The sequence below is a fragment of the Nipponia nippon genome, unplaced genomic scaffold (assembly GCF_047370975.1).
Source record: "Nipponia nippon isolate SJK-2023a ecotype South Korea unplaced genomic scaffold, ASM4737097v1 scaffold_9, whole genome shotgun sequence".
Classification (NCBI taxonomy): domain Eukaryota; kingdom Metazoa; phylum Chordata; class Aves; order Pelecaniformes; family Threskiornithidae; genus Nipponia; species Nipponia nippon.
The window spans coordinates 23,104,710-23,113,122 of NW_028262413.1; the positions used below are offsets into that span (position 1 = coordinate 23,104,710).

The following is an 8,413-nucleotide window of genomic DNA, read 5'->3' on the forward strand; positions in this document are numbered from 1 at the left end:
GCTGGCCCCGGTCGCATTCTGCGGCAGGCACGAAGGAGGCGGCCGGAGCGGGCCGTTAGTGTGTGTAACGCCATGACGTAGCCTCAGTTACACGTTAAAGGAGTCCATTTTGCTTCAGTAATGCAAACGCCCGTCCTTTAGTCCCTCCGCAGGGGCCGGTCAGGGCCACACAGACACCGTTGTGTCCACTAACAGCCTTGGCCTTCGGTAAGAATTACCACAGAAACGGGGCTGCTGCGGACTAAAGTCACTCAGGGCTTTCTTGTTGCAACCCCACGTCCCCAACAGCCCCTGATCCATGGAGGGCCCTGAGGCGCTCGTTAGCCTGACAGGGGGCACCGCAGAGCCCCGTCCCGCAGCACACCACAGGGCTGTCGCACCACCCTCGCTGCCAGAGGCCCTCTCCATCCTCCACCAACTTTGGGCCTAGCCCTCACCTACAGAAAATGAGCCAGGTAACTGGACAGCCTGACAAAACCCCTGTTTTTTGGAGCACGCAGGATGTTTTTGAATTGTCTTCCTGAACCAACTCAAAAGCATCAGTGCAGGCCTGGGAGGGGAACAGGACCACCTGCCAGAGACATGGGGGATCTCTTCACCCCCCTTTTAGATCTGGTTGATGTGAACTGCACACCGAGTTGATGGAAATCACCACAACCTCTCCATCAAAACCTAACTTGTCCTAATCTGTGTGTCTCTGGAATTGGGAGGAGGATTATGTCAGAAGCTGACAGCCCTCACCTGAACTGCCCTTTGCTTGTGTAGCCATTTCTATAGATAACTAAGTGCCAAAGACAAAACACCACTGCTGTGACCTGAGGTAAATACTGTGCTGCACTGAGGATGTATATTCCTCCTTTGCTTTCATCTGCCATGCCTCTGACAGCAGTTTTTGTTTTATTAAAAAAACAAGTGGCAAAACACCATGCCAGGTTACTGAGTTGGTTACCTAAATAGTGAAATCTGGTTAGGAAATACACAGTGCTCCATTTCTGTACAAGACGTCACTAGTCAAGTTTGTTGCATCACCCCCCAGTACCTACTGTTCTCATCTGCAGGTGGGTAAGAGTGCTCACTGACACATAAGTACTTTATGAATACAAAACTTCATTTACACAAGGGTAGAATTAATTTGTTTGAAATATTTAAGTCCTTCTAAGGCTGTCTTTACTCTCTCATTTTAAGGAATTGCTGTCCTGCTGCCCTCCATTCTTCGGCTGACCTCATTTTGCTTTGTTCTGTGAAGAGACTTTTGGAATGCTAGGGATTTAACAAAATGGCATTTAACAAAAGAACAAGTACTAAAGGTAAACACAGGCCTAATGAACTGATTTACTTTGCTTACTTATCTGCTTACTTTACTTATGAATTGCAAAATGTAAATCCTTTAATCCTGTAGTCCAAATAAATTGTATTGCAATTTGGGAATAGGAAAGAACTCTGAGGGTGAGGGGAAGGGAAAAGGTAAGAAAACTTATCTGATCTCCAGCTCAAGCAGCTTTGTTCACTGTTTTTTTTCTTTTGTGTGTGTATGTATATATGTATTCACATTGTGGGAATCCTTACATCCTAAGCATTCACAAGCAGGCGTCTGTCGGAGGCCTGTGCGCCCTGACCAGGCTGACTGAAGCCAAAGGGATCACGTAAATACGTAACGCTGTATGCCTGGGAGAAGGGGAGAAGTATTTCACTCGTTGGTTGGTGAGCTAGCCAGCCAGTGTTTAGTCCAAACACGTGCAGAACTCTGAGGACACAAACCCATCTCAACCAGAAAGGTTTTCCTTTTCATGGACGCCTTGATCCCATGAATTATAACTATTAGTTGGGGATAAGATGCAACTGCTGAGTGCTCATTTTTTGACAGTCTCTTGAAGGGCGAGTTTTTGATGAGCTGTACCAGCTACTTGTCTTTGTATGAAACATGGATTTGTGAGAGAAAAGCCAGCCCCTTTTGCTAGCCCTTTGATAAAGGCAATGGATAGGAAAGGCTACCTGCAGGACCCTGCTCTTCCGTAAGTTTACAATACTGTCACAGTTTTGTGGTTACAGGAATACAGGACTACCAAAACTGATCCTGAGCTTCTAATCTCCACATGTTCAGTTCTGGTTAAAGTTGTCCAACTTCTTTTAGTTTTGAAAGGTGGAAAAGCAAGAGGTGATGTCTAGTCCTATCAGGAAAAAAAAGGGGGGGGGGGTGGGGAACACTGAGATGGCTCCAGCACTTTGCAATCTTTGGGGTGGAGTGATAACATGTTACTGCCTCTATAGGGTGCTTATATCTATAGCTGGTTGATGGTATGGATAGCAAGAGTAAAAAGCCTGCTCTGCTGCTCAGCCTCATGACACGTGAGTTAATTGAGCAGACGGCCTTCCCATATGATGCCACTGAGAGGGAACCTGTCTGGCAGTGCAGTGAAATGGTGGAGCGTAGAAGAGAGGGTGATGCCACACCAGTGCCACATCCCAGTTCTGGACAGAGGTGGTGGCAGCTAACACACCCTCCAGGGGGTCAGGAGAAGAGGTGTGGGTGCAGTGACATCCTCCCCAGACTAAATATGCTAAGGACACAAGTGCTAAAGCCGAGGCCAACCTCTACTGAGACAAGTCAGACTGGTTCTGGTCAGTACAGAATGGGGGTGATCTGGCAACTTTAAAGAAAGGATAAACAAACAGCACAGGAAAAGACTGCTTAAAGAAAATAATCCAAACAGTGAAAACAAGGCTAGGCAGTTGGGAAACAGCAGGAAAAAGATGCCTCATCAGGAAGTTCAAAAGAAATGAAACAGCAGCCAGCACGCTCCACCCTTTGCATTCATTCACTAAGCATGAGAATGTTATTGTGAGCAAATCCTAAAGAAATACCTGATTTTTTTCCAATTGCAGAACAAATCACAGTGGATGATAGCATATCCACAGCATGAAACTACAAGCAGACTATCACTTGCACATAGAGAATCCTCTGCTTCTGCACAAATGGTATCACACCATTTATTTTGTCCCATACATGCATGTTGTATGTAACTACAGTTGAAAGCACACTCCTGGCAGCTGCAGTTCTCTGCAACTCTCCCTAACACTTAATTCCACCATTCTGACCTATAAACACCTTCAGACTGCATTGCACAGAACTGTACAACATGCTACTTAAAAAAAAAAAAAAAAAATCTTTTTTGCCTTCTGCTTCAGCAACATGCCCAAACTTTTTTTCTTTCCCCGCTTTTATTTACAACTCATCTCTGCTATCTCTGCCACTCAGCTATTCATCCACATGTTCATATCATTTCAGCTTCCTTTGAAATTTTTAGACCACCCTTCACTACCTTCCTGGACCAGCTAATCCCTCAGCTGTTAGAGAGCTCTTCATAACTCATATTTTGTCATCAACCGCGACTGCCACAGTGATGTCCATTTCAGTCTACTCCACATGGAATCGCTTTCTTGAGAAGGAATTAGTACAAAAGAGATAGAGATCAATAAATGAGTATCATGAAGTTACCCTACAGTTTTCCATTCCTTTTTACTCTACCGTATTTTTTCAGTAGTTGCTAAAAAACTGGTATTCAATAATATAAACATCTGATAATATTTAGCTTCTTGAGACATGGATATTTTACTTACTGAAAAAGTGCCACTGTAGGTCTAAATTACTTTATAAAAATATAACTCTTTGCAGCACTTCCAGGAAAATGCATACAATTCCTTTAGTAGCCTTTCCTCCCTTTATGCAGTTGTTGTTTTCTCTGTTTCAATCAGACAGATGGCAGGAAAGTTTTGCACTTGAAATTCCTAATTGCCTTCCCTGTGGGCATGTGATGATGTGCTTATTGCATCATCTCTCCTGTCTCCGAATAATTAAAAAAAAGTTGGCCTACAAATTAAATCTTGGGAAAGGTGAGAGCAGGAACTGGTATTTCCACTTTTGCTCCCGGTTACATGCTGTGCAAGTAATGTAATGTGTTTGAAACACAGATGTTAACAAGGTCACTGTACAAATACATTTGTCCAAGCTAGCATGCATCCAGAATTATTGTACTGTACCTATCATAAGAAGTACCTGAAAAAGAAACAGATACATACTGTTAGTGAAAGGGATTCCTCACAACTTAAGGTGGCACTTGTAGGCAAATCGTCAATTAGCTCTGTCATGTTAGATTAAAAGGAAGCACTAAATTATCTTATGTTTTTAAGTATTTTATTTTCTGAAGTATTTTATTTCAAATAATAAACAGTTATAAATTTTTCTTTACAGCCAATTAAGCTTTAATTTTTCAAGAGAGAGAAAATAGGCCAAACACTGTATTGAAATCAAGTATAATTCTTGCTCTGTGAAGGAGATAACCTGAACTCTCAATCTAGGAAACAAGCTGTTACTGTGGGATTCTGTATGAGCACATCTGTGGATAAACAGCAGCAAGCCAGCCTGGATAGTGTAGGGTTTATATCACACAAAAATGACAGAGATAAGTGAGAGAACAAGGGTGGCTATAAAAAGACCTTGCAGTAACTGCATAAAGCACATCTTGGCAGTATTAATGAATACAGAAAGGAGATGGGTCAAGAGCCTCTTTGCCAAAATAAACTTTATACTCTGATGTTGGAAAGCAGGAAGGAGCTCCATGATCTCAGGAACATTTTATTAATTTTTTTTTAGTCCAATAATTTGCTTCATCCCAGATGAGGCATCTGTTTCTCCCCTCTCATATATGGAAAGAGAAACATGACCCAAAATACAAGTGCTTTTTCAGCCGCTTTCTTCAAGTTATTTCAAATCCACACAGTCAGAAGAATTGTTCAGGCTGCCTCCCCTGTGATTCACTGCTAATATACAGGCACCTTTTTTGCATGAAGCTATGCTGGCAGTTTGCAAGTACATTAGCAGGGTCATTAAATATTCCAGTAGTCCAGAAATCTGAATACTGTGGTAGCAGAAAAAAATTAGAAAGAGTAGAAACAAAGTTTCTTCCACCTTTAGGTATAAAATGTACATGCAAACTATTCTGAAAATTTACAAATTGCTACAGCAGAAGAGTTAGCACATGACCAAATAAATTTTTAAAAATTGCTAAAATGCTGTGAAAATCGGGGCTATAAACACCTAGGATGCTTAAAGTCCTACTTAGAATACTCAGTACACATTTGTCACTGGGCTAGAAAATATTACTTCTTGTCACTGCTTTTCAAAACTCAAGTTTTCAAGCACAACAGAAATATCTCAAACTATGGCCATTGTAGTGTTTTTGTTGGTTTTTTTTTTTTTTTTTTTTTTTTTTAATTTAATTACAGCAAAGGCATTCTTGGAGCCTGGGGTAAGGGCTGAGGCAGAAGCAGAGACACAGGATTACCAGGACGATGGAAAAGACAGTATATAGGATGAATCATTAAATAAAAATGTTCTTCTCTGTTGTTGGAGATGGATATAAAGGAATATTAGCCAGTAAAATGAAAATAATAATCAATCAAGAGCATATGGTGAGCTTATGGAGGAGGAAAATGCTCACAGGGGTTATACCCCACCGCATGAGATCAGTCCCGCCAAGATCATGCATTCAGCATGAGACATGCTCCTTTGCTTCTTTCCTCCCTCACCCCCAGTGCAGCATTTGCTTTCCTACACTCACAAATGGCACCATGCTCTCTCTCTCCTGCTCCCTGGCCTGGCCCACAGCTCGGCTACACCTGGTGCATGGGGACCTCATGAGGGAGAAGGACCACTGGTTTGTACAGCTTCAGGAAATGATGTGTTCCTGTCCAAGAATCATGCACAAAGGAAAGGCTGCACATACTCAGTCTGCTGGATCCAAATGTGATGAAACTCCATGTCTGAAAGTCAGATTGTTTTCTCATTAAGAAAAAAAATCATAATGGTAATGATTAAATTAACTAATTTCCAGCTTTGGTTCATTGTGATACCATTGCTGAATAACAGCCTCCTAGCCCAGAACACCTGCATAGTCCTTGCTTTTTCCATTTCCCTAGACAAAAAAATAAAGCCCATTTCTTTGTTCAACAGCTGTTAATATATTATTTTGTAGCAGAAATGAGAAGTTGTAGAGAGAAAGCGTTTTTCACTATGCATGCATAACATTCCATTTGCGTTAGAATGATTTTACCCTATTCAACTTATTAAAGACAGATGATTTTTTTTCTTTCCTCATTATATATACCTGTTTAAATCCCTATGTCTAAATATGAAGAAATAAATGAAAGCTGAAGTTGTGTATGTCATTTTATAATGGAGCTGATAAATTGTATCCTTGTGTGATTTGAGCTGGCTGTGTCTTGTGAACCATGATGCTAATTTCACATCTCAGTTATTGCAAAAATGCTAAATAAAGGAGATTTTTTTCAAAACATTTTATCCCTAAAAATATGCATTTATATGTATGGTAAAAATAATAAATCTAACCAGTTGAAAGAAGGGATGGTTTCAAGTCAGCATCACCCCCACAACTTTCATTCAAGTCTTATTTAGCTTAGGAAGTACTTCAAGCAGAGATCTTAATTTAAGCATTTCCTAACATTCATCTTCAGCCTCATCCTGCAGTTGATTTAGTTTTGCCAAGTAATACATGATTTGGCTTTAATTCTTGAAATAATAGGAAACAAAAAGAAAGCCTACTAATAATAAACGTAAAATGAAGAAGCATTTCTCCGTCATTTGTGTATTTTAGATACTTCTATCAAGTTAGCTGTGCTATATATATCAACAAAATATAGCAGCAAAAATCACTAAGAGGCTAGTAAGTAGGCTAAAAATCCAGTATGCTTCCTTTTGAAAAAGGTGTATATAATGCAGCTATAATATCAGTAAAGATTTATTATGGCACGTTACTGTAAGTACACTGTTCATCTTATGCAAATACATTTGTCAGTAAATATGCATGCTGAAATATGATTTATCACACAATCCTAACAGCAGCATAATTCTGCTATCTTGTGACAGTTTAAATGACTGCAGAAAAAAAACCCTAGAAGTTGGCTTAATGTTTCAAGGTCAATCTAAAAAGCTGAGGGATAAACAACAGTGTATGGATGATGTTCTGGACTCTATGTGACCAGGGCCTGTGATACTGTGCAAGAAATTTAAAAATAATTCGGACTCCCAAATCTCACCTGTGCATATGTTGTAGCTGATGAATAAAACATCACACAACTATTATATATACTCCAAATAAATATATGGTAATGCTACTACACCAGTTTTTATGAAACTCCTGAATGAAAATCAAAAGGCCAACTGGAAAAAAAAGTGAAATATTTTAAGTCAACAAAAACCTGAAGAGAGATACAGATAAAACATATTTCAGAAGTTAAACATATTAAGTTCTTTAGTTAATTTTCCTGTCATTTCAATATTGCACTTCTTTATTTCAACCAAAAATACAGAAAATACCTGGAAAGTAACCCCCTCTTAAAAACACGTTATCTAGAAGAGCTTGAAGTAACTTGTTATTGCATGAGAATTTATTCATGCAGTTATTGTGTGTACTGATACATGCACACAAACACCTAAAATGCATAAACGTAGGACAGAGTTTAAGAAAAGTTTTCAAACATTAGACTTCTAACTTGCAAAATATGTGATTTTCGGTTACAATTTATGACAGAAAACTTTAACGTTTTTCTTAATATTAGGGTAAGGTTGCCTATCCTCAGCAAGAAGGCAATATAACTTCTTAAATGAAGGCATTTTTCACTAGATATGTACATACAAGCTTTATCAGAGACTTAAGGAATGCAACTCCATTAAGATGAGCATCTCAAACAAACAAGGATATTAAAATTAAAAAAAAACATCAACAACTGTGAGCTTTTAGACTATCACATGCTTAACCTACATAGAATTTTTTTAATTAAGTTACTTGGCATTGGTGCAACTGGTGCAAGTCAAAGCACAATTGCTGCTGAGGTTCCTTTGGCTATTTACTTTTCTTCAGCAGTGACAGGTCATAAATGTTTTCAACCTAGTCTTAGTTTAGGTAGGAAGCAGCAGCAGCATTTAGACATACTATTTAGGTCCTACTTTTATGGATCAGAAGGAAGAACAGATTTATAACAACATTTACAGGCTCTTAAGAGTTAAATTAGAGAAGACAGACTCTTTGCCTTCTTAAAATGTAGATGTATCAAAATTCTTAAAATCATAGCTTCTAAAACAGGAATAGAAGTACCAGTAAAGAGCATCACTGCAAATTCTTCTGTTTCCACTAACAGAATGTTTCTATGAGGCATTGGTTGTCTTCTAAAGGGTCGCATAGCTCAGAGGGATGGCACACTGGAAGTATCTAGTGATAAATGGGTACTTACCTATCAAAAAATATCATTGATCAAGATGTACATCCTGAAATTACAGCCATTCAGAAATAGGTCATAGTCAACTATTCCCACAAAATAATTCAAGAATCTCCTAAAA

The 8,413-nt window shown here is 39.3% G+C and overlaps 1 long non-coding RNA gene across 2 annotated transcripts; it reads left to right on the top strand.

Moving 5' to 3' along the window:
• The first annotated feature begins 16 nt into the window (after positions 1 to 16).
• Positions 17 to 6,895, top strand: LOC148050188 (uncharacterized). 2 transcript variants are annotated; one of them, XR_015701292.1, is made up of 3 exons: positions 17 to 207; positions 1,186 to 1,307; positions 5,666 to 6,895. It is a non-coding gene; the product is annotated as an uncharacterized LOC148050188 (long non-coding RNA). The 2 variants fall into 2 exon arrangements; XR_015701293.1 differs by lacking the exon at positions 5,666 to 6,895 and adding an exon at positions 3,287 to 3,923.
• Positions 6,896 to 8,413: the final 1,518 nt, after the last annotated feature.